At 43.5% G+C, this 27,715-nt stretch overlaps 1 long non-coding RNA gene across 1 annotated transcript; it reads right to left on the bottom strand.

Annotated features, from left to right (window-relative positions):
• Nucleotides 1–286: 286 nt before the first annotated feature.
• On the bottom strand, nt 287–14,640 carry LOC130358117 (uncharacterized). Its single transcript, XR_008889415.1, has 3 exons — nt 14,566–14,640; nt 13,143–13,305; nt 287–379 (listed from the first exon to the last, which is right to left on the bottom strand). It is a non-coding gene; the product is annotated as an uncharacterized LOC130358117 (long non-coding RNA).
• Nucleotides 14,641–27,715: the final 13,075 nt, after the last annotated feature.

Below are 27,715 nucleotides of genomic sequence, written 5' to 3'. Positions count from 1 at the left end.
CTGGTATGCAAGCAACTTTTTAAACATACTATCAACAACATCCTAGCTTGTCTTTTATCTGAAATATTAACATATTTTTAGATGTGAAACCAATATTTACATTACAAATCTAAGGTTCAAGGTCAACACATTGGCCAGGCACATTATTATTTCTAAGGCTTTCTAACTGAAATGAGATATAATTCCTGAAATTAGTAATTAAAGTTGAAAGATGTTCTTCCAATTTGTCCATCCAGTCTGGAATAATTTTGTCCACTATCTGCTCAATTGCTGTTAGAAGATGAGAGTCACTCTACATGTCCGAAATATTGTTTTGACCCCCAAGCTGTACTGGATGCAGGGTAAGTGTAACAAACTCCTCTTCAACTGTGGCTTCTGTCTGTGTGGAAAAATTGAAAATTTATAAGTTACCATAAATTTTGGACATTTGGAAATAAACCATTATTCTTACGAAAATATTGTTTAACAAATTATCTGTTTCAAAAAGACTTAAAAAACATCAGACATTGTGTAAAGCCTTGATACAAGAAGATATTTGTGGTTGACAATAGACATGTAGCCTAAATGTGTGGTATATTTTTAGTTTTTTTATTAAAGTGAAGGTGAAGCATGCATTTGTACATTAACCCCTTAAGGACTCAGGGTTTTTCCGTTTTTGCACTTTCGTTTTTTCCTCCTTACCTTTTAAAAATCATAACCCTTTCAATTTTCCACCTAAAAATCCATATTATGGCTTATTTTTTGTGTCACCAATTCTACTTTGCAGTGATATCAGTCATTTTACCCACAAAATCACGACAAAGCAGAAAACAAAAATCATTGTGCGACAAAATCATAGAAAAAAAACGCCATTTTGTAAATTTTGGGGGCTTCCGTTTCTACGCAGTGTATATTTCGGTAAAAATGACACCTTATCATTATTCTGTAGATCCATATGGTTAAAATTATACCCTACTTATATAGGTTTGATTTTGTCGCACTTCTGGAAAAAATCATAACTACATGCAGGAAAATGTATACGTTTAAAAATGTCCTCTTCTGACCCCTATAACTTTTTTATTTTTCCACCTACAGGGCAGTATGAGGGCTCATTTTTTGTGCCGTGATCTGAAGTTTTAATCGGTATGATTTTTGTTTTGATCGGACTTTTTGATCACTTTTTATTCATTTTTTAATGGTATAAAAAGTGACCAAAATGCGCTTTTTTGGACTTTTGAATTTTTTGCGCGTACGCCATTGACCGAGCGGTTTAATTAATGATATATTTTAATAGTTCGGACATTTACGCACGCGACAATACCACTTATGTTTATTTTTATTTTTATTTACACTGTTTTATTTTTTTTTATGGGAAAAGGGGGGTGATTCAAACTTTTATTAGGGAAGGGGTTAAATGACCTTTATTAACACTTTTTTTTTGCAGTGTTATAGGTCCCATAGGGACCTATAACACTGCACACACTGATCTCTCATCCTGATCACAGGCGTGTATTAACACGCCTGTGATCGGTGTTATCGGCACTTGACTGCTCCTGCCTGGATCTCAGGCACGGAACAGTCATTCGTCAATCGGACACCGAGGAGGCAGTTAAGGGCCCTCCTGGTTTCCTGCAAGCTGTTCGGGACTCTGCGATGTCACCGCGGCGGTCCCAAACAGCCCGACTGACTAGCCGGGATACTTTCACTTTCGCTTTAGAAGCGGCGGTCAGCTTTGACCGCCGCTTCTAAAGGGTTAATACCACACATCGCCGCGATCGGCGATGTGTGGTATTAGCCGCGGTTCACAGCCGTTGAGGAGCGCCGGGACCGACGTGATGTGATGCGGGGTCGCAGTGCGACCCCGCTTCATATCGCGGGAGCCGGCGCAGGACGTAAATATATGTCCTGCGTCATTAAAGGGTTAAAAAAGTATTTTATAGTTTGCTTTTTCAAATAACGGAACTTTTTTTTATTGAACAAATTAAACATGTTGCCTTTGGTAAAAAAAAAAAAAAAGTAACCAACATTTTAACTCCCCCCCCCCCCCCCCCCAAAAAAAAAAAAATTCAAAATACATTACCAGCTGTCCTATGTAACAATGATTGTTGTTAGAGATGAGCGAACTTTTCAAAAATTCGATTCAGCCGACTCGCCGAATTTTCCGAAAAAGTTTGTTTCGATCCAAATTTTTTCACAGGTAATCTATATTAAAAAAGGCTATTTCTAGCCTACATACAGCCTCTATAGGGGTATAGAACACTTTGCTGTGCTCTAAAACGCATTTGGAGTGTGCTGGGGTAGTGAAATAATACTGTTATTCAGAATAATATGCAGATTACCGGCATCGCTTTTAGAATCACTGCCGCACAGCAGCACAATGACAGAGCCTGGTGGTGGCATCAGTGTCAGGAGACCATATAGTGACTGAATGACATAGCGTGGATTTGTTGGCAGCATGAGGACATCATATAGTGGCTGAATGGCACAGGGTGGAGGGGTTGGCAGCATGAGGAGACCATTTAGTGGCTGAATGGCACAGTGTGGAGGTGTTGGCAGAATGAAGACACCATATAGTGGCTGAATGACACAGTGTGGACATGTTGGCAACATGAGGAGACCATATAGTGGCTGAATGACACAGCGTGGAGGTGTTGGCAGCATGAGGAGACCATATAGTGGATGACTGGCACAGCCCGGAGTTGCCAGCAGTATGAGTAGGCACTAGGCCTTCACAATCCCTAAGATTAAAAGATGAATTAAGAAAGTTAAACCAAAAATTTTGGATACCGGGTGCTACCTATGAGAAAATTTGAAATTCACAGACCCAGGCCCAACAGCGGCATCAATAAACCATATATTGCCTGAATGACACAGCCTGGAGTTGGCTGATGCACGAGTACACAGCAGGGCTTCACAATCCCTCCCAAAAAAACACACAATTTTAGAAATTTTTGAAAAAGATTTTGGATAGCGGGTGCTACCTATGAGAAAATTTGAAATTCCCAGACACAGGCCCAGCAGCGCCATAATTTTTTTATTTGAAAATAAAAACAAACTTTGAGTGTCCCGGACCCCATCGTGTGGGTATGAAGGACAAAATCCAACAAGCCCCCACAGCAACATCAGTAAACCATATATTGCCTGAATGACACAGCCTGGAGTTGGCTGATGCACGAGTACACAGCAGTGCTTCACAATCCCCAGCAAAAAACAACACAATTTTAGAAATTTTTGAAAAAGATTTTGAATAGCTGGTGCTACCTATGAGAAAATGTTTAATTCCCAGACCCAGGCCCCACAACAGCCTGGAGTTGGCTGATGCACGAGTACACAGCAGGGCTTCACAATCCCCCCAAAAAACAACACAATTTTTTAAATTTTTGAAAAAGATTTTGGATAACGTGTGCTACCTATGAGAAAATTTGCAATTCCCACACTCAGGCCCAGCAGCACCATCATTTTTTTATTTGAAATTTAAAACAAACTTTCAGTGTCCTGGACCCCAGCGTGTGGATACGAAGGACCAAATCCAACAAGCCCCCACAGCAACATCTGTAAAGCATATGTTGCCTGAATGACACAGCCTGGGGTTGGCTGATTCACGAGTACAAAGCAGGGCTTCACAATCCTCCCAAAAAACACCACAATTTTAGAAATTTTTGAAAAAGATTTTGGATAGCGGGTGCTACCTATGAGAAAATTTGAAATTCCCAGACCCAGGCCCCACAGCGGCATCAGTAAACCATAAAATGCCTGAATGACACAGCCTGGAGTTGTTGGCTGATGCACCAGTACACAGCAGGGCTTCACAATCCCCCCAAAAAACAACACAATTTTAGAAATTTTTGAAAAAGATTTTGGATAGCGTGTGCTCCCTATGAGAAAATTTGAAATTCCCAGACCGAGGCCCAGCAGCGCCATCATTTTTTTATTTGAAATTTAAAACAAACTTTCAGTGTCCCGGACACCAGCGTGTTAGTACGAAGGACCAAATCCAACAAGACCCCACAGCAACATCAGTAAAGCATATATTGCCTGAATGACACAGCCTGTGGTTGGCTGATTCACGAGTACACAGCAGGGCTTCACAATCCCCCCCAAAAATCACCACAATTTTAGAAAGTTTTGAAAAAGATTTTGGATAGCGGGTGCTACCTATAAGAAATTTTGAAATTCCCAGACCCAGGCCCCACAGCGGCATCAATAAACCATATATTGCCTGAATGACACAGCCTGGAGTTGGCTGATGCACGAGTACACAGCAGGGCTTCACAATTCCCCCAAAATAACATCACAATTTTAGACATTTTTGAAAAAGATTTTGGATAGCGGGTGCTACCTATGAGAAAATTTGAAATTCCCAGACCCAGGCCCCACAGCGGCATCAGTAAACCATATATTGCCTGAATGACACAGCCTGGAGTTGGCTGATGCACGAGTGCACACCAGGGCTTCACAATCCCCCCAAAAAAACAACACAATTTTTGAAATTTTTGAAAAAGATTTTGGATAGCAGGTGCTACCTATGAGAAAATTTGAAATTCTCAGGCCCAGCAGCACCATCATTTTTTTATTTGAAAATTTAAACAAACTTTGAGTGTCCCGGACGCCATCGTGTGGGTACGAAGGACCAAATCCAACAAGCCCCCACAGCAACATCAGTAAAGCATATATTGCCTGAATGACAAAGCCTAAGGTTGACTGATTCACGAGTACACAGCAGGGCTTCACAATCCCCCCTCAAAAACAACACAATTTTAGAAATTTTTGAAAAAGATTTTGGATAGTGGGTGCCACCTATGAGGAAATTTGAAATTCCCAGGCCCAGCAGCGCCATCATTTTGTGATTTTAAATTTAAAACAAACTTTCAGTGTTCAGCTTGTGGGTACTAAGGACCAAATCCAACAAATCTCCACAGGGCTCATGTGGCCGTGAGATGTGGGCACAACATCTCCATTGCCCTGACCTGCCATTGTTTCCAAGACTTTTCGCCAAGGCAAACCATGTGAAGAATAGTGTGACACTACCGTACCCTACACACATGGTATGCTGAAGGGCCACTGAGACTTGTCCGGGCAGTGGAGGTTTAAGACACAGTGGAGGATGTGGAGGCGGAGTAGCACACTGTCACAGGACCAACAGGCTGACAGAGTGTAACAGGAAGCAGGATTAAGTACACACCAGGGCTTCAGAATCCCAAAGAAAAAACAACAATTTTTAAACAAATTTTAAGAATATTTAGGACAGCGGGTGCTAGCTATATTTTGCCTAAATGAAACAGCCTGGAGTTGGCTGATGCATGAGTACACACCAGGGCTTCAGAATTCCCCCCAAAAAACACAACAATTGTAGAAATGTATGAAGAAGACTTATGGATAGCAGGTGCTACCTATGAGAAAATTTGAAATTCCCAGACCCAGGCCCAGCAGCCGCATCAGTAAACCATATATTGCCTGAATTACACAGGCTGGAGTTGGCTGATGCATGAGTACGCACCAAAGCTTCACAATCCCTAAAAAAAAGACAAACATTTTTGACAAAAAACTTTAACGAAAATTTAGGACAGTGGGTGCTCTCTATACATTACCAGAATGACCAAGCCTGGAGTTGGCTGCAGCATGAGGAGACCATTGAAATGTCTGATTTTTTTATTTTAAATTTAAATCAAAATTTGTGTCCCGGACCCCGCCGTGTGGGTACAAAGGACCTAATCTCACAAGCACCCACAGTGCTCATGTGACTGTAAGATGTAGGTGCAGCGTCTCCATAGCCCTGACTGGACATTTTTGGTTTTATTTTGGTTTTTGGTTGTTTAAGAACAAGCGCATATTCAAGAGTCCAAAAGACTCTATAATGCAGAACGGCGGACCACCAAAAGACATTCTTCTATAAAATAATTTTTTATGAAATAAAGAAGCAGAGTTCGTCCTTCTCCATATTTTTTTTTGAAAATTTTACTTAAAAAATCAGACGCAACAAGCGTTCAATGGTGTAATGATTATTATTCTGGAAAATTCAAGTTTATTACTGTGATAATTATGAGAAAATTAAAAAAAAACACTACGCAAGAGTAACCCCATACATTGCACCATAAATGTTGAAATTTAAATTAAGCATGTATGTATGTATTTCAAAAATACTAAAATTAAAGGCCCAAGCCCAGAAGCATCATGAAGTCAGGTAGTTCCTGAAATACACAGGAGCAGTCAGGAGTAGGCATCAGCAGTACCCAAGAGGCTTCAGTAACCCCTTACATTGCATGATCAATCGCGAGATCGAGCAATATCAGGTGTGTTATGCCCTCAGATGTCCGGGGCTGCACGCGCAAAACACTGAACGGCCCAGCATATGTCTATTTTTCACCAACAGGTGCGGGTAACCCACTGAACCCCGTTGATGATAGGGATCAGGGATTGCAATTATTTGCCAGGAAAGAAGAATCACAACTAAGTGCGGGTCATAAGCTCGGGTTCATTAAGTACCTGCCCTTAGTACATACCGCATGTCTCTACTACCGATTGGATGGTTTAGTGAGGTCCTCGGATCGGCCCCGGCGGGGTAGGAGAAGGCCCTGGCAGAGCGCCGAGAATTTAAAGATCATTGTTGAAATTTGTATTAAGCATGTATTAGCTACTGCTAAACTTCCAAAAATTAAAGACCCAAGGCCAGAAGTGTCAGTGAGGCAAGTAGTTCCCGAAAGACACAGGATGAGTCAGGAGCAGGCATTCACAGTACCCAAGAGGGTTTCATAACCCCTTACATTTAAAGATCAATGTTGACATTTGCATTATGCATGTATTTAGCTACTGCTAAACTTCAAAAAATGTAAGGCCCAAGGCCAGAAGCATCAGTGAGGCAAGTAGTTCCTGAAAGACACAGGATGAACCAGGAGCAGGCAATGGCAGTACCAAAGAGGGTTTCATAACCCTAATTGATAACCCGAGAGGGTTTAATAACCAACCATAATTGGGAAATGTTGGTGTAGCAGCATGGTCAATCTACTCTGAGGCATCTGGCATTGGTGGCTGGAAATCCTGGCTGATCCATCCCTAATTCATCTTGACAAACATCAGTCTCTCCACATTTTTAGTGGACAGCTTGCCTTGGGGTGACTATGGCCCTGGCCGCACTAAACACCCGCACTGATGGCACACTACTGGCCGGGCAGGACAGATTTTCCAGGGCAAACTTTGCTAGTTGTGGCCATAAATCAAGTTTGGCTGCACAGAAGTTCAGCGGATCTTCAATGGTTGTCGGCATGATCATGTCAAGGTATGCCACCACCTGCTGGTTCAGGTCCTGCTCCATGTGTACCTGCTGATGATGAGTTGCTTCACTATGCGGGTGAAGAAAGCTACTCATCAGCGACTGTAGACTCAGGCTGCTGCTGATTGAGCTGGTACTGCTCCTGCCACCCCTCCCCTCCCCAGCAGCCATGGCAGTGGAAGGTGAGCGCAGAGGGCCCCCCGAGTCAGACCTGCGAGTGGATGGACCATGTGGCCGATGGGCATCGGCCAACTGACTACGTAGAATCTCTCTGTAGTAGGTCAGTTTGTCCCACCCCCCTCTCAGTGGGTGTAAAAAAGGCCCCTATTCTGGGACAGTAGCAAGGGTCTAATAAGGTGGAGATCCAGAAGTCATCCTGCTGTTGAATTTTGACAATTCGGGGGTCACTACGCAAGCAACTGAGCATGCATCGTGCCATTTGCGCCAATGACTCGGAGGGACTACCTGCCTCCATCTCCACTGCATACTGCCACGGTGTGTCTGGGTCCTCTGTCTCGCCTTCCTCATAACCCTCCAGCTCCTTTGGCTGCTCCTCCTCTCCTGTCCAATGACTAGAAACACCGGCCATCTCATCCAACCTAAACTGTGCTCCGTTCTGCCCCTCATCATCCTCCTCCTCTAGTTCAGCCCCCACAGGGCTCATGTAGCCTTGAGATGTAGGCGCAACGTCTCCATTGCCGTGACCAGCCATGGATTCAATCATTTGTTGTAGGAAATGTAGGAGTGGAATTACGTCGTTCATGGCGTAATCCAGACGACTACAAATAATGTGGCTTCCTCAAAGGGCCTCAGCAAACGGCAGGTGTCACGTATGAGCTGCCACTGGTTCACATTGAAGTTACACAGGGGAGTACACCTATCTGCTTGGATCATTAAGAAATTGGTGATGGCTTTTCTTTGTTCGTATAGTCTGTCCAACATATGGAGGGTGGAATTCCAATGTGTGGCAACGTCACAAATAAGACTATGTTGTGGGATACTGTTCTGACGCTACAGCTCAAGGAAGGTGTGCTTGGCGGTGTACGAGTGGCTGAAGTGCATGCACAGTTTCCTTGCCATTTTCAGGATGTTTTGCAAATGGGGTGAAGAGGAAGTGCTTGACAACCAGATTCAACAAGTGTGCCATGCAGGGCGCATGTTTCACACTTCCTTGTCGCAGCGCGAACACAATGTTCTTCCCATTGTCGGTCACCATGGTTCCCATTTCCAGATTTTGTGGGGTAAGCCATGCTCGGATTTCTTTATGAATGAACTTTGGCAGTTCCTCCCCTGTGTGACTCCGTTTGCCAAGGCAAACTATGTGAAGAACAGCTTGACACCGCCATGCCCTACACACATGGTACGATGAAAGGCCACCAAGATTTGGACGTGCAGTGGAGGCCGAGGACACGGTGGAGGATGAGGAGGCGGCATTGCACACTGTAACAGGACCAACTGCCTGAGAGCGAGAGCGTGCAGAATGAAGTGGTGTGACCTGTCCAAGTTGCTGTTGTGGCTGTGCAGGAACCACATTTACCCAGTGGGCCGTAAAAGACAAGTATTGTCCCTGCCAGTAGTTACAGCTCCACACATCGGCACTGCCGTGCACTTTTGAACACACCGACAGGCTCAAGGACTGGCCCACCTTCTCTTGTACAAACTTATGCAGGGCTGGTATGCTTTCTTCGCAAAGAAATGACGGCTTGGGACTCTCAACCTCGGCTTGGCACAAGCCATAAATTCTCTGAAAGGTGCAGAGTCCACCACTTGAAAAGGGAGGGACTGCAACACCAGCAACTTGGACAGAGCAGATTCAACTTCTGTGCCGTTGGATGAGTGGGTGCATACTGTTGTCTCTTGGAGATGGCTTTGCGCCGATGGATTGTTGGCAGAATGGCTGACTAAAGGCGGGAGAAGCAGGAGCGACAGAAGGAGGGTTTGACACACAGCTCCCTTCGGCTGAGGTGGTGGAGCCTTGGCTGGATGAAGGAGGGAGCGGATGGCCACTAGGTGTTTAAGCAGGCTGGACCACTACATCGGAGTCACGGTTTTACCAGGCCGCTTAATGGTGGCGAAGCATGTGTTGACGCAGGGCCGTGGTGCCGAGATTGGGACCCTGGCCACGCTTCACCTTCTGCCGACAGATCTTGCATGTGGCTACGTGAACCTCCTCCGGATGCCTTATGAAAAACTTCCACACCGCCGAGTAGCTGATTTTCCCACCTGCAGTCCACACTAATTGACTGCTACTGGCGCTGTCTACAGGAACCCCTGTTCCACTACCTCCCGGAAAGGTAGGCTACCGCAAAGCAGGTGGTCTCCCCCGGGCACGTTTGGCTCCTGAATTTCCACTCCTGCCACCACGCTGACTGCCAACCGTGCTACCGCCTTGCTACCTCAAGGGCAACTCTCTTCTCCTGATGATGATGAAGCCCCTTCTGCACCCGGCTCCCAATTGCGATCGGCTTCATAATCATCAACAGGTGTGTGCACGTCACTGATGTCCTCCTCAGGTTCCCCAACAGTGTCTGCTTCAGGACCTTGAACCCTTGCAACACCGCCTCCCACGTCACTCTCTGCATCACTACTTGGCCGCCTAGCGGAGAAAGCGGCGCATGTCTCCTCCCCTTCTTGGCTGTCCAGTAGCTGCTGACTGTCCTCTATTAGATCGTCCTCAGTAAATAGTGGAACTGAACCCACAGCATAAGATACTTCTTTAGTAGAGGGAACAGCATAGGACAGAGGCAATGGGAGGACAGGTACTCCAACCCACTGACTGTTGACTGGGGGTGTCAGATGTCACTTGTGATGATGTGGATGAGCGTGTTAACTAATCGACAACGGCAGATGGGTTGCTGGTCGAGACACAACTGCTGGCTGATAACGGGAGCTCAGGCCTCTCGCTGTGACTCCTGCTGCCACTCGCCCAAGTCTGCTGCCAACTCTGCCTGAAGTATTTAGGCCTCTGCCACTCCTCTGTGCACGTCCTGGCACTTCTCTGCCTGACATACTTAGTGCGTTTATGAGGGTATTACAATACGCTACACTACTCTTTAAACAGTATTTGTCTAGAACAGCAGCAGGTGATAACTTATGGCTGTCCTTTTACAGTGTGTAGGCCCTTTACAGAGTAACAGGTACAAGATGGTACGCTACTTGGATGTACCTATGCGGTATGCACTGATGAGGGCAGTTATATGCGCAACTATAGGCAGAAAAAACTCTGTATTTTTATAAAACACCAGCCGGTGAATACTATTGTTTGGACTTTGACAGTATGGAGCACCTTGACAGCTTAACAAGTACTAAATGGTACAATACTTGGATGTACCTATGCGGTATGCACTGATGAGGGCAGTAATATGCGCAACTATAGGCAGAAAAAAACTCTGTATTTTTTAAAAACACCAGCTGGTTGTAACGTCGAGCGATCTGGGCTCCGCTTCCCCTCTGGAGCGCTCGCGGCGTTACTCCTCTGCTCTATGTCCCTCGGCGGGGATGCGACCCTCGCGGCGGGACGTGCCCGCCCGCGGGTCACATCCCGTGTCTCTTACCAGCCCCGTCCTTCTGCTCAGTCCCGGCACGCTCGACCCCGCTCTCTAGGGCGCGCGCGCCAGGTCTCTCAGATTTAAAGGGCCAGTGCACCATTAATTGGTGCCTGGCCCAATTAGTTCCTAAGCACTTCCACTCCATATAAACCCACTTCCCTTTACTGTCCCTGCCGGATCTTGCTGCCTTGTGCCCTGAGAAAGCGTTTCTGTGTGTTCCATTGCCTGTGTACCCAGACCCTTGCCGTTGCCCCTGACTACGAACCGATGCTGCCTGCCCAGACCTTCTGCTACGACCGACCTTGCTCTTGCCTTATCCTTGTGTACCGTGCCTGTCTCAGCCATCAGTGAGGTTGAGTCGCTATCGGGTGGAACAACCTGGGGGTTACCTGCCGCTGCAAGTCCATCCCGCTTTGCGGCGGGCTCTGTGGAAAACCAGTAACCCCTTAGATTCCGTTCCCCTGGTACGGCCCACGCCATCACCTCACTGACACAGAGGATCCACCACTCGTGTCCTATACTTGGATGTACCTATGCGGTATGCACTGATGAGGGCAGTAATATATGCAACTATAGGCAGAAAAAACTCTGTATTTTTTTTAAAACACCAGCTGTTGAATACTATTGTTTGGACTTTGACAGTATGGAGCACCTTGACAGATTAACAGGTACTAAATGGTACAATACTTGTATGTACCTATGCGGTATGCACTGATGAGGGCAATAATATGTGCAACTATACGCAGAAAAAATAAGTACTTTTTAAAAACACCAGCATGTGATTACTTTTGCCAGGAGTCAGGACTTTCCCTGTATCTAGACTTGTTACAGATACAGAATAGTAGACTGCTTTGAAGTAGGCATGTGTTATGCACGTATGAGGGCAGACAAATGCACTACAGTCCGCTGAAAAAGAACGTATTTGTGAACAGCAGCAGGACCCAACAGTGCAGCACCACAATAAAAAAAATACAGGGATTAAACCCTAAATTTCACTCTGTCACACAATTCTGAGCAGCAGATTATTTCTGGAGCAAAAAAAATACTGAATAGCGCTGAAAAATGAGGTGGTAAGATGGTTGATAAAGTTCAGGCAGCTTGTTGATCTGTATGAGGCAGCTGACAGCTGTCTGCCCCTCTCTGCTGCAATGCTCAATAACGTGAATAGGAGGCTTAGCTATCAATGATCCTTCTCAGTGTGAACAACAATGCACTCTGCACTCCTGTCTTTCCCCACTGCTGATGTGATTAGCAGTTGCAGTGTAACGCTGTGGTATAAGCTAGTCAGACACACGCAGTCTCATTTCTCTTTTCTCTCTATCTTTGAGTGCATAGACGAAATGAAGAGAGGCAAGATGGCTGCCGATTATATAGGGCTGTGATTTCACAGGGGTCAATGAATGCTGATAGGCTGCATCTCACATGTGATTCAGGGTCATCCCGCCTACCTTCATTCCCGCCGCTGTTTCCCGCCCTCCCATAATCCCCTGCCCCATGTACTCACACGTGGATCCGCCATTTTAGGTCTCCAATAGCCTGGAGCGCTGTAAAATGAAGTTTAATGAAGCGATCGAATTGCGGCGATATTCGCATTTGTTGCAAATCAAATTTTTCGTGAAATTCGTAACGAATTCGGGTTCGTCAACTTCGATTCGCTCATCTCTAATTGTTGTCATTATTATTGACCAATTGCCCATAGAAACCAATCAGATTCTTTCTTTCCTTTATAAAGAGTCCTCTGTAAAATGAACAAAGCAATCTGATTGGTTGCTGTGGGCAACTCTGCAATTTTCCCTCTCAACATGTTATTCAAAATTTCCCCAAAAATATTTTATCTTGGTTATTTTTCAAAATAACGAGTTCAACTTGAAAAAAACCATGAACAACTTATTAAACACAGAGAGGGAGATTTATCAAGACCTGTCCAAAGGAAAAGTTGCCCATAGCAACCAATCACATTGCTTCTTTCATTTTTAATCTGAAATATGAAAGAAGTTATCTGATTGGTTGCTGTGGGCAACTAAGCAAATTTTCCTCTGAACAGGTTTTGATAAATCTCCCCCATGGTAACCTATTGTATAGTTTAAGTCACTAAGCATTACTTTACATGAAATTCTCTAATTAATGTTGAACTCTTTCTATGGTCAAATCCTCAAAATTAGAAAGGGCTTGCAATTAATAAATATCAAAAGTTCACCCTTAATGCCTTCAATCCCAAAGACACACAATTATCGGATGTGTACATTGCCCATTTCCATTAATGGTGTATTCATTAAATCATTAATATCAACCATACTGAAGGAACTAGTTGGCTAGAAAATGTTTAAGAATTGTAAATTAGATCTTACCCAAGTTTATCAATTCGTCCTCCGAGTCTTCACTTTCTTTTGGAAACACAGAACTTTGTTCCTAGTATTTTTGGTTGGTTGTTTTTTTTTTTTATTTGACTCTGTGTTTTCGTCATCAATTAGAATATTATTTTCCAATAATCTTTCTGTATTGGCTATCAACCTAAAATAATCAAAATATGACTGTTGTTTGCCAATTTTAACATAATCACGTTTATGAAAAGGTTTCAGCATTTATTTTTTAATAGTCTACTAAACTTGGATTGGAATTATTCATAACATTAAGATTTAAGCCTTAAAGTAGATTAAGATTTCTGACTACATGAAAACAAAAGTGTATACTATATGAAAAATATCCTTAGCTACATAGAAAGATTTAATCATGTTTTCAAATGTAAACCTGATATATAATGAAAAGTTTACTAGAGACTACAATAGTTGAATTTTTTTTTCCAAATAAAAAGTAAAGCAAAGCACATAGGAGTACAAAGGACCAAATTAAGACACATAGGAGCAAAGTGGAGAACAATCAGACAGGAGAAAGTCCAGAGGAGTACTGACAGGAGAGAGCACAGAGGAATGTTAGCAGTCAGGAAAGAGCACAGAGGAGTTCTCTCAGATAAGAGAGAGCACAGAGGAATGTTAGCAGTCAGGAGAGAGCACAGAGGAGTTCTATCAGATAAGAGAGAGCACAGAGGAGTACTATCAGACAGGAGACAGCACAGAGGAATGTTAGCAGACAGGAGAGAGCACAAAGGAGTTCTATCAGACAGGAGAGAGCACAGAGGAATTCCATCAGACAGGAGACAGCACAGAGAAATGTTAGCAAACAGGAGAGAGCACAGAGGAGTACTATCAGAAAGGAGAAAGCAAAGAGGAGTGCTATCATACAGAAGAGATCACAGATGAGTGCTATCAGACAGAAGAGAAAAAGAGAAGAAAAACACAAAAGCGCTCCAATGTGCAGAATCGATTACTAAGTACCGTATTTATCGGCGTATAACACGCACCTTTAAAACTTAAATTTAAGGCAAAAAGTCTGCCTGCGTGTTATACGCCAATACATCTTCTGGTCACTGATTTAAAGCGGCCGCAGCAGCGTCTGCTTGTTAAGTATGAACAGCACGGCCGAGGCCACTTTAAATCAGTGACCAGCGGCGTCTCCTCCCCGCACTGTCACTTGTTTTCTCCCGCACTATCCACAGGTATTGGTGTGGTGGATAGTGCGGGAGACGCTGATTAAAATGAGCCCTACCTTGCCCGGATTTGCGCTACCTTTTAATCAGCGTCTCCCGCACTATCCACCAGTACCTGTGGATAGTGCGGGAGAAAACAAGTGAGTTTCACTTTTACTTCATTCCCCCTCCCTCCCCCTCCCTCATCATTCCCTCTTTCCTGCTTTTTATAGTTTTATTTTCCTTACCTGTCTGCACTTTGGCAGGTCAGGTCAGGCGGGGGTCTTGCGGGCAGTGAAGCAGATGAGTTACGTCCTCTCCCTGCATCATTCACGTCACTTTTCATTTCCTGTAGTCTCCGCCGAAAAGTGACATGCCGCACAGAGAAGCCGGGAGAGGCCGTAACTCATCTGCTTCACTGACCCCACAAGACAGCTGAAGCGCAGACAAGTAAGGAAAGGGGAAGAGTGGTCTTCAACCTGCGGACCTCCAGATGTTGCAAAACTACAACTCCCAGCATGCCCGGATAGCAGTTGGCTGTCCGGGCATGCTGGGAGTTGTAGTTTTGCAACATCTGGAGATCGGCAGGTTGAAGACCACTGGATGCCATAGGAGGAACATGATGGGGGGATGATGAGACGGGGAAATGATGAGGGGGGGAATGATGGGGGGGATGATGAGACAGGGGGAAATGATGAGGGGGGAGAATGATGGGGGGATGAGACAGGGGGAAATGATGAGGGGGGGGAGAATGATGGGGGATGAGACAGGGGGAAATGATGAGGGGGGAGAATGATGGGGGGATGAGACAGGGGGAAATGATGAGGGGGGATGAGACAGGGGGAAATGATGAGGGGGATGAGGGGGGATGATGGGGGAAATGATGAGGGGGGGATGATGAGACAGAGTGGGGAGAATGATGGGGACATGATGAGACAGGGTGGGGGGATGATGAGGGGGAATGATGGGGACATGATTAGACTGGGTGGGGGGATGATGAGACAGGGGGAAATGATGGTGGGGGAGGCACTAAAAGCTTAATGTCTGTATGGCTAGTGGTGCTCTATGACAGGGGGTAATGATGAAACATAGGGGATGGCGATGAGAGGGGTAAATGTGGCACAGGGACTGATAAAAGGGAAGGAATGATGGGGCACTGGAGGGGACGGGACCAAACTGAGGTGCAGAAGAAAAGGAAGTTGGGGGGATGATGTGGCATTTAGTCCAAGTCATTTATTTTACATTTTATCTTTTTTACTTAAATTTCCCTGTTAAAATGGGGGTGCGTGTTATAAGCCGATAAATATGGTAAATGATGTTGTGCAGGTGCTGTATACGCTAACCTATGTATTGTGCAAGGCATGCCACAAAACTCATCAAAGCAGATCACAATGGTAGTAATTCCGGCTTCTGCAGACTTCCCACGCTGACTTGGTGTGCAACTGATAGGAGAAATCACACAACGGATATTGGAAGTAGATGTCCGCTCTGTTAGCGTAGTGATGAATTCAGACTTGACCAGGAATGGTAAGAGTAACTGTTTTATTAACTTAACACACAACGCATTTCTGGGCTGAGATGGGCCTTTTGTCAGGTGTGCACAAAAACAATAAAATGGTCATTATATAAAAGATCAATGTAGTACGTCATTAACAGGAAATGACATCTCCAAAGGTACGCCCATCACTAAAAATATATAACTTGGTACACATATCACATAAAAAAGCATATGACATAAAAACAAGAGAATCGAGAAAGATGTACCCATCATGTCATTAGAACAATCATAAAGATATATTGCATAAAAAAACTATAAACCACATGAGAGTTACATTATACAGTTGTTCTCTCGATAGTTTCATTTTACCCCCCAGGGTATAATGAGTTCATTTTAAAAATCCAAAAGGACTCTCTATTAATAAGTTGTTGAAAACGGTTTGGGCAGTCTGCAGAAATGGATTCAATTACACATACCGAGAGACATAGATAGTCTCCTGCATGAGATAAGGTAATGTGTCGAGAGACACTATGAAGCATAAATTTTGTATTAAAAATGTTGTTGGTGTTTATTTAATCGTGCATGTAGGGTTTGTATTGGTCGTCCCACATACTGTAGCACGCAGTGACAAGTTAATTAGCAAATTACATAAATAGAAGCACAGTTATTATATGATTTCATATGATATCATTGCACAACAGAGGCATCTAGGTTTATTGCACCTGTGTGTTCCTAATTGTAGATGTCTTTGGGTCTTGTGTACATTGTCATCAATTTGATAAAGATTTTTTTAATTTGCTAGGGGCCAAATGGTTCCAGAGTGTTTTAGCTCTACGGAACGTAATAGAAGGACTTTTAGGTATAATATCCTTTAGGATGGGATCCAGTAATAAGACTGGCCAATATTTACATAAAATCTTACTGATATTTGAAGTTCCCGATTTGTAATTAGTGATAAAATTAAATTTCCTCTTATTGTTCTTTTTCAGAGTAATATTGATCTTACTTTCATTTTTGTCTGTACATTAATTTCTATTTTTATTCACTAATTATTTCTGTTTTAACTTACTTACTTTTTGGAAAGTAGAAAGGGTACCCTAAAAAGGTTCTAATGGATGCATTGGAGCATCCTTTGGAGATATCATTTCCGGTTAATGATGTACTCCATTGATCTTTTATATAATGCCAATTTATGTATTTATCTTTTATATAATTGCCTATGCCAATTTATGCCCCCATTTTTTTTTATTAATTCACCGTTAAGTTGTTGAAGTTTATAGATTTTTTCTAATTCCAAAAATATTGTGGCTCAAAAAATAAATAAACAAATAAAAAAAAAACTCAAGTTGAACACTTGGCCAACTTGAATAATCTTTTTTTTTGTTGGCAATATTGTTAATTAGCTTTTAAATCTTATTTTACCGGAAACATTCTTGGCCGGAGACTTTAGATGTTGATGGAATGGCTGCTTATTTAGATGTTGATGGGATGGCTTCATCTTTAGAACAATAGATTTGTAAATAATTTTTACAATTATTATGGTTATTTAAATTTTTTGCTTGTTTCACCATTTAACTCCTTAAGGACCCATGACGTATGCATACATCTCCGCACTCTGGGCTTTAAGGACCCATGACGTATGAGTACGTCATGGCGTTTTCAGGTCCCTGCCGCCCACCGGGCAGAGATCGGAAGTGGATGCCTGCTGAAGTGCTTCAGCAGGCATCCAGGGCAAGTGCCGAGGGGGGCCATGTAGGCCCCCCATGTCGGCGATCGTCGCAAATCGCGAGGGAAATCGTCCCTGCGATCTGCGGCGATACCGGGCTGATCGGGTCTCTGGGACCCGACCGCCCGGTAATTTTGCATGATCCTGGTTGTCACAGGCAGCCAGGACCATGCTGAAGTATAGGAGCGAGGTTTCAAGCCTGCCACCTCCTCCTATCCCCTGCGATTCTTCGATTAGCTAACCAACCAAGCGCAGGGGGGGGGGGGGGGGGGGGGCGGTTACTTCCTCCCGCCCTGCCTGGCCCCTGGAAGTCCGGAGAGAATGGGAGGAAGACCGGAGAACGCAGCGGGGGGCGGGGGAGTGCTGGGGCATGGCCCCAGTACTTACCTCGTCCCTGAAGACCCGGATCCTGGCGGCGGAGACGGCAGCGGTGGCGACAGGTGGCGGCGCGGGACCTTTGAAGCAGTCCAGACCACCGTAAAGCGATCTGGACTGCTCCATCTGGTCCCCTTACACTACAACTCCCAGCATGCCCAAACAGCCCTTGGTGTCCGGGCATGCTGGGAGTTGCAGTTTTGCAACATCTGGAGGTCCACAGTTTTGGGACCACTGTGCCCTTCCAGATGTTGCAAAACTACACATCCTCAGCATGCCCTTACTGTCCAGGCATGCTGGGAGTTGTAGTTCTGTAACATCTGGCCCTTCAGATGTTGCAGAACTGCAACACCCAGCATGCCTGGACAGTTTTGGCATACTGGAAGTTGTAGTTTTTCAACATCTGGAAGGGCACAGATTGGGAATCACTGTAATAGTGGTCTGCAAACTGTAGTCCTCCAGATGTTGCAAAACTACAACTCCAAGCATGCTGGGAGTTGTAGTTCGGCAACATCTGGCTCTAAAGATGTTGCCGAACTACTACTTCCAGCATGCCTGAGAATGTTTGGGAGTAGTGATTTTGCAACAACTGGAGGCACACTGGTTGGGAAAGATTGTCTGTTTCCTAACTCAGTGTTTCCCAACCCGTGTGCCTCCAGCTGTTGCAAAACTATAACTACCAGCATGCACTGATAGACTGTGCATGCTGGGAGTTGTAGATTTGCAACAGCTGGAGGTCCCCCCCCCCCTGTGAATGTACAGGGTACATTCACATGGGCAGGGGGCTTACAGTGAGTATCAGGCTGCAAGTTTGCGATGCAGCAAATTTTGTGCAGCAGCTCAAACTCGCTGCGGGAAACTCGCTGTAATCCCCTGCCCTGAAAACACTACATTACACTACACTAACACAAAATAAAATCAAAAGTAAAAAACACTATATATACCCATACCCCTACACAGCCCCCCTCCCCTCCCCAATAAAAATGAAAAACATCTGGTACGCCACTGTTTCCAAAATGGAGCCTCCTGTTGTTGCAAAACAACAACTCACAGTATTGCCGGACAGCCGTTGACTGTCCAAGCATGCTGGGAGTTTTGCAACAGCTGGAGGCACCCTGTTTGGGAATCACTGGCGTTGAATACCCCTATGTCCACCCCTATGCAAAACCCTAATTCAGGCCTCAAATGTGCATGGCGCTCTCTCACTTCGGAGCCCTGTCGTATTTCAAGGCAACAGTTTAGGGCCACATATGGGGTATCGCCGTACTCGGGAGAAATTGCCTAACAAATTTTGGGGGGATTTTTCTCCTTTCACCCCTTATGAAAAGGTGAAGTTGGGGTCTACAACAGCATGTAAAAAAAGAAATTTTTACACTAACATGCTGGTGTTGCCCTATACTTTTCATTTTGACAAGAGGTAAAAGGGAAAAAAAGCCCCCCAAAATTTGTAATGCAATTTCCACCGACTATGGAGATACCCCATATGTGGGCGCAAAGTGCTCTGGGGGCGCACAACAAGGCCCAGAAGGGAGAGTGCACCATGTACATTTGAGGTGATTTGCACAGAGGTGGATGATTGTTACAGCGGTTTTGACAAACGCAAAAAAAAAAAAAAAACACATGTGACCCCATTTCGGAAACTACACCCCTCACGGAATGTAATGAGGGGTGCATTGAGAATTTACACCCCACTGGTGTCTGACAGATCTTTGGAACAGTGGGCTGTGCAAATAAAAAATTTTGTACAGCCCACTGTTCCAAAGATCTGACAGACACCAGTGGGGGGTAAATGCTCACTGTACCCCTTGTTACGTTCCTCAAGGGATCTAGTTTCCAAAATGGTATGCCATGTGGGGGTTATTTTGCCGTACTGGCACCAAAGGGGCTTCCTAAATGCGACATGCCCCCCGAGCAAAATTTGCTTTCAAAAAGCCAAATATGACTCCTTCTCTTATTAACCCTTGCAAAAATGTGAAATTTGGGGGGGAAACACACATTTTAGTGACATTTTTTTTTTACGTATGCAAAAGTCGTGAAACCCCTGTGGGGTATTAAGGCTCACTTTATTCCTTGTTACGTTCCTCAAGGGGTCTAGTTTCCAAAATGGTATGCCATGTGGTTTTTTTTGCTGTCCTGGCACCATAGGGGCTTCCTAAATGTGACATGCCCCCGAGCAAGATTTGCTCTCAAAAAGCCAAATATGACTCCTTCTCTTCTGAGCATTGTAGTTCGCCCGTAGTGCACTTCAGGTCAACTTATGGGGTCCCTCCATACTCAAAAGAGATGGGGTTACAAATTTAGGAGGGTATTTTCTGCTATTAACCCTTCCGGCTATTGCAAAACAACAACTCCCAGCATTTCCGGACAGCCACTGACTGTCCATGCATGATGGGAGTTTAACAACAGTTGGAGGCCCCCTATTGGGAATCACTGGCGTAGAATACCCCTATGACCACCCCTATGCAATCCCTAATTTAGTCCTCAAATGCGAATGGAGCTCTCTCACTTCAGAGCCCTGTCGTATTTCAAGGAAACAGTTTAGGGTCACATAATAGGTAATTCCGTACTCGGGAGAAATTGCACTACAAAAAGGGCTTTTTCTCCTTTTACCCCTTATGAAAAGGAAAAGTTGGGGTCTACACCAGTCTGTTAGTGTAAAAAAAATTAAAACATTTTACACTAACATGCTTGTGTTGCCCTATACTTTTTATTTTCACAAGAGGTAAAAGGAAAAAAAGACCAACAAAATTTGTAACGCAATTTCTCCTGAGTACGGAAATACCTCATATGTGGGCATAAAATGCTCTGCGGGCGCACAACAAGGCTCAGGAGTGAGAGCGCACTATATACATTTGAGGCCAAAATTGGTGATTTGCACAGGGGTGGCTGATTTTACAGCGGTTCTGACATAAATGCAAAAAAAATAAATACCCACATGTGACCCCATTTTGGAAACTACACCCCTCACGGAATGTAACAAGGGGTATAGTAAGCTTTAACACCCCACAGGTGTTTAAAAAATTTTTGGTTAAAGCTGGATGGGAAAATTTGAATTTTTTTTTTCACTAAAAGGCTGGTGTTACCCAAAATTTTACATTTTCACAAGGTAAAATAGGAAAAAAGCCCCCCAAAATTTGTAACCCTATTTCTTCTGAGTATATAGATACCCCATATGTGGATGTAAAGTGCTCTGCTGGCGAACTACAATGCTCAGAAGAGAAGGAGCACCTTTGGGCTTTTGAAGAGAACATATGTCCGGAATCGAAAGCCATGTGTTTTTACAAAGCCCCCCGTTGTGCCAGAACAATTGACCCCCCCCCATGTGACCCAATTTTGGAAACAACACCCCTTATGTAATGTAATAAGGGGTGCAGTGAGCAATTACACCCCACAGGTGTCTGACAGATTTTTGGAACAGTGGTCCGTGAAAATGAAAAATGTAATTTTTCATTTGCACAGCAAACTGTTCCAAAGATCTGTCAAATGCCAGTGGGGTGTAAATGCTCACTGCACCCTTTATTAAATTCTGTGAGGGGTCTCGTTTCCAAACTGGGGTAACATGTGGTGGGGTCTACTGTTCTGGCACCATAGGGGCTTTGTAAACGCACATGGCCCCCGACTTCCATTCCAAACAAATTCTCTCTCCCATAAGCTCAATGGCACTTCTCCTCTTTTGAGCATTGTGGTGCACCAGCAGAGCACTTGATGTCCACACTTGGGGTATTTCCATACTCAGAAGAAATGGGGTTACAAATTTTGGGGGTCATTTTCTCCTATTATCCCTTGTAAAAATGTAAAATTTGGAGGAAAAACAGCATTTTAGTGAAAAACATTTTTTTTTTTATTTACACATCCAACTTTAACAAAAAGTCGTGAGGTGTTAAGGCTCACTATACCCCTTGAGGGGAATAGTTTCCAAAATATGTTGTTGTTTTTTTTTTGTTGCTGTTGTGGCACCATAGCGGCTTCCTAAATGCGACATGCCCCCCCAAAAGCCAAATGTGACTCCTTCTCTTCTGAGCATTGCAGTTCGCCCGCAGTTCATTATATGTCCTAACATGGGGTATTTCCATATTCAGAAGAGATTGGGGTTACAAATTTTGGGGGCATTTTCTCCCATTACCCTTTATAAAAATGGTAATTTGGGGGAAAAAACTGCACTTTAGTGAAAAAAAATTTGTTTTCATTTACACATCCGACTTTATCGAAAAGTCGTTATACACCTGATGGGTGTTAAGGCTCACTGGACCCCTTGTTATGTGCCTTGAGGGGTGTAGTTTCCAAAATAGTATGCCATGTGGGGGTTTTTCTGCTGTTCTGGCACCATAGGGACTACCTAAATTTGACATGCCCCAAAAAAAACATTTCAGAAAAACTAACTCTCCAAAATCCCATTGTCGCTCCTTCCCTTCTGAGCCCTCTACTGCGCCCACCGAACACTTAACACACATATGAAGTATTTGCTTACTCGAGAGAAATTGAGTTACAAATTTTTAGGATATTTTTCTCCTTTTACCCCTTGTAAAAAATAAAAAAAACTGGGTCTACAAGAACATGCAAGAACATACAAGAACAAGTGTAAAAATGAAGATTTTGAATTTTCTCCTTCCTTTTGCTGCTATTCCTGTGAAACACCTATAGGGTTAACACACTTACTGAATGTCATTTTGAATACTTTGAGGGTTGCAGTTTTTATAATGGGGTCATTTGTGGGGTATTTCTAATAAGAAAGCCTTTCAAATCCACTTCAAACCTGAACTGGTCGATGAAAAATTCTGATTTACAAAATTTTGTGAAAAATTTCTATTTTTTCATCAAATTTTGGAATTTTTCACCAAGAAATTATGCAAGTATCGACAAAATTTTGTCAGTAACATAAAGTAGAAAGAAATATGATGTGAAATAAAGCTATATTGATTTGATCTGCACCTGAGCTGGAGTTCTTTCCATATTTCTTATTGCTTACGAGTGCAAGTCCGCACTTTCTGTGCAAAAAACGCTCTGGTCCTACAGTGAAAATTGGACTGGTCCTTAAGGGGTTAAGAAACTAACTTTGAAAGCTAATCTCAATAAAAAAAAACATTAAATAAATTAAATTAAAAATTGTCTAAAATAAAAATAAAACATGCTCAAGAGATCAATAGGAGAAAGGCAATACATTGTTATATTTCTAAGATTTTTCAATATTGAAGTGACAAATTATGTGACTATATTGACTATAGACATCCACAAGAGATTACGCAAGAACAAAAAAAAAAAAAAAATATCTAGCCTTGCTTTTTAACCAGTTAAGGACCAAGGACATTCTGGAACGTCCCCGCACCCTGGGCTTTAAGGACCAAGGACGTTCCAGAACGTTCTAGTGTTTCTCCGGTCTCTGCCGCACGCCGGGCAGAGATCGGAACGACATTCCTGCTGAAATCCTTCAGCAGGCATGCCGTGCAAATGCCGAGGGGGGTCCCGGGACCCCCCCATGTCGGCGATCGCAGAAAATAGCATGTCAATTCAGACATGTGATTTTCTCCTATTCTGGGCTGATCGGATCTCTGGTGACCAGATCACCCGGAAAATTGTGATGATCTGACCTGTCAGTGACAGTCCAGATCGTCCTGAAGGGTAGGAGTGGAGTCGCAATGCTGCGATTTCCTCCTATCCCCTGCCATTGGTCAGAATTGATTCTGACCAATGGCAAAGCAGGACAGTGGGTTGCCATGGCAACCCCCCGTTCTGGCCACCCCTGGATGTCGAGGGGATCGTGGGAAGAAGATGGAGGCCGCTACCTGCAGGAGAAGATGCCTGGAGACCCCGATCGTTGCTGGAGACTGTTGGATCCTGGGTCAGGTAGGGAAACTACTGTGGAGGAGGGGGGAATTGAAAGTGAAAGTAAAGTGTTCTTTACTGTGGCAACCACTAGGAAGGCCAAACTGCAACTCCCAGCATGCCCAGACAGCCAAAGGCTGTCTGTGCATGCTGGGAGTTGCAGTTTTGCAACATCTGGAGGGTCACAGTTTGGAGACCACTGTTACAGTGGTGCCCAAACAGTAGCCCTCCAGATGTTGCCAAACTACAACTCTCAGCATGCCTAGACCGCCCAGGCATGCTGGGAGTTGTAGTTCTGTAACATCTGTCCGTTCATATTTAGCAATTTCATGAAATTTTTGAAAATTGCTGCTTTACTTTGAAGCCCTCAAATTTTTTCAAAAAGCAAAAATATGTCCATTTTATGATGCCAACATAAAGTGGACATATTGTATTTGTGAATAAAAATTAAATTTATTGGGAATATCCATTTTCCTTACAAGCAGAGAGCTTCACAGTTAGAAAAATGCAAAATTTTCAACATTTTCATGAAATTTTGGGATTTTTCACCAAAAAAGGATGCAAGTAACGCCAAAAATTTACCAACAAAATAAAGTAGAATAAGTCACAAAAAAACAATATCAGAATCAGAATGAGAACTAAAAGCATCCCAGAGTTATTAATGTTTAAAGTGACAGTGGTCAGATGTTCAAAGAACGCTCTGGTCCTAAGGTGTAAAATGGCCTGGTCCTTAAGGGGTTAAAATACTAAAAAATTATACCTTCTTGACACTTCATTTTGACTTGTGACTTCTTTTTCCTGCTTGGCTCTACCAACATCTATATCTGGCCTAAAACACCAATGGGTTTTGGTCGAATAGTGGTGCTCTTTCCACCTTTTTCTGAATAAATCTGTGTATATAATATGCAGCATTATTAGACAAAGCTTTATTTCTAGATTGATCTTGACCTCAATGCTTACTTCCTAGAAAGCTGTGGACAAAGCTGACTTTAATTGAATTTGGTCCGACTTTTATGCATTACTTCAAATTACAAAGGTTATAAAGTATTCAAAATATTAAAGGCCATCTGTGTACAAAAATAACTTATTCCCCATCCGCATTATAGGGGAAAGTGTTTGATCGTGGGGGTCCGAACGCTGGGATCCCCCGCGATCTCCTTCATGGAGCCATGGCTCTGCCGTGCCTCTCTTGTGCAGAAGGCGTGCTAGCCGCAGCCTCCTCCATCTATCTTCATGGGAGAGGTGCGGAGGCAGCGTTCGTGCCTCTCCCATAGAACTGTATGGGGAGGGGGTGTACCATCGACTGCTCTAGGTGAACGCTACACGCATTAGTGCTCTCACAGAGCACTAATGCAGGGGCCCCATTCAGGAGATCGCGGGGGTCACAGCGGTGAAAACCCCTGTGAATAGGGGATACATGTTAAAACACTGCAGATGTCCTTTATTAATCTGACCATCTCACATTTGTGACTAATTATCTAAAACTGCCTGTATGAAAATTTGCACAGTTGCCTATAGCAACCAATCATTTTGGGTCATTCAGTTAAGAAAACACCTTTTCAAATGGAATTAAGCAATCTGATGGGTTGCTATGGTCATCTCAGGCAACTTTGAAAATCTACACCATTGTTTGTAATGCAGAATCCAAAAACTTTACAGCATCTTTTTAGAATTGTAACTTTGTTTAATGTCCCCACAAAATATTATATGTATATATATATATATATATATATATATATATATATATATATATAATTGCAATAGAAACAGCACATCCAAAAATATATGGCAAAAAGAGAAAAGGGGTGCACGCATGTTCTGAACCTTGGCCCACTGGTTCTTCAATCCACAGAAAAAATGCAGGCAGCACACCACAGCTTGTATCAAAAAGGAAAGTGAGTTTATTCCATGATGTGATAGAGACTACGTTTCTCCAGCCTCACACTGGCTTTCTCTTGAGAAAGCCAGCGTGAGGCTGGAGAAACGTAGTCTCTATCACATCATGGAATAAACTCACTTTCCTTTTTGATACAAGCTGTGGTGTGCTGCCTGCATTTTTTCTATATATATGCAAATCATAAATCGGTGCAGTATCTTGTAATACCTTTTTTATTGGACTAACAGCATTTTGTAGAGACAAGCTTTCGGGATTCCTCCCTTTATCAAGTCCAAAGCAAATCTAAGCTCCCAAGTAGAAGACATAGGTTACATCTCACAAAAATGCAGGGGTTAAGACAATAGATGTGGAGAATTCACACTAAGATGGGCCATAAATTGTCCTGTTATAGAAACATAGACTAAATGGAGAAGAATGAGAAAAAAGGGGAGGGGGGAGCAGGGGAGAGAATAATAATTAGCAGGACATAGTGAGATGTAAAAGAGAACACAGTGCAGGTTATAAGAGAATACAGTACAGCACAGGTTATAAGAAATTTTGATAATAATAACGATGATCTTTATGGCGGTTGATGGAATGTCTGTGTAGATTTATCCTTTCGTTGAGTTTCCGGCTGGTTTCACCAATGTAGCATCCCATGTCACACTTGGTGCATTGTATCATGTAGACCACAATTGGGGATGTGCAGGAGTATAGTCCCTTAATTTTATATGTCTTGTTGTTGTGGGTGGCTTCCATCTTGGTGCAGATATGTTGGGAGAGTTTTCAGTGTGGTTTGTTCAGGGTTTGGTCCCATTCTCTGTGTCTGTTCTTTCTGTAGGTAATTTTCGGCTGACCAGCTTTTGTTTTAAATTGTGTGGTTGTCTGAAGGCCAAGATGGGAGGTTCAGGGAAGATTTATTTTAGCATCTCATCTTCCGCCAATATCGGCTGTAGGTCCTTGATAATTTTTCGTATTTCTTCAAGGGCCGGATTGTATGTGGCTACCAGTGGTATGCGTGGTGATGGTTGTATCTCTCTGTATTGTAGCAGGTGTTCCCGTGGTGTTTGAAGGGCGGAGTGTATTTTCCTATTGATTGTCCTAGGTTTGTATCCTTTTTGTTTGAATTTCTCAGTGTTTGTAGATGCAGGTCTCTGTCATCAGGGTTGGAGCAGATGCGATGGTACCTGGTAGCTTGGCTGTATATGATGCCTTTCTTTGTGTGTGGAAACTGGATTTATGTAGATAGCTGGATCGGTCTGTGGGTTTTCTGTATACAGACGTTTGTAGTGTGTTCCTGTTTATTGTCACAGTAGTGTCCAGCAAGTTCACACTTTCTGTAGAGAAGTCCATTTTGAGTTTGATAGATGGATTGAATGTGTTAAAGGCATCATGAAACTTTCTGAGTTTTTCTTTTTCTTCTGTCCAAATGATGAAAATATCATCAATGTAATGGTAGTATCTGTAGGGTTTGTGAAGTTGTGTGTCTAGAAATCGTTGTTCATGGTCAGCCATGAATAGGTTGGCATATTGTGGTGCCATCCTGGTCCCCATCATGCAGTGCCCATCATTTGTAGATATATGTCATTGTTGAAGCTGAATTAGTTGTGTGCTAGGATGAATCAATTCCAGAGTGTATTCTTTGGTGAGGTCTTCTGACAGAAGACCCCACCAAAGAATACACTCTGGAATTGAAGAAATTGATTGAATCCTTCCCAAAAGAGTCACAGAAAGGATTAGAGACACTCATACCTACAAATCCCATATCAGGGACATTCTACATGCTTCCAAAAATCCACAAAACTGGGAACCCAGGCAGACCAATAATAACCGGTATGGACACATTAACAGAACAGATCTCTGGCTTAGTAGAAAACCTATTAAAGCCCTTTGTCAAAAACACCAGAAGCTTCATACAGGACACCACTGACTTTCTTAACAAGCTCAATCAGATTACAAACTTGCCTGCAAACTCCATATTAGTAACAATGGATGTAGAATCCTTATACAGCAACATCCCAGAGATGGTATTGATGCCTGCTCCCTGTTCCTCTCATCCCAAACCCACAACCGGAAATACAGCCCTGGAGTCATCACTAAACT

The sequence above is a fragment of the Hyla sarda genome, chromosome 2, assembly GCF_029499605.1.
Source record: "Hyla sarda isolate aHylSar1 chromosome 2, aHylSar1.hap1, whole genome shotgun sequence".
Taxonomy (NCBI): domain Eukaryota; kingdom Metazoa; phylum Chordata; class Amphibia; order Anura; family Hylidae; genus Hyla; species Hyla sarda.
The sequence above is the reverse complement of the archived record's forward strand: the minus strand, read 5'-3'. Positions and strand labels throughout refer to the sequence as shown.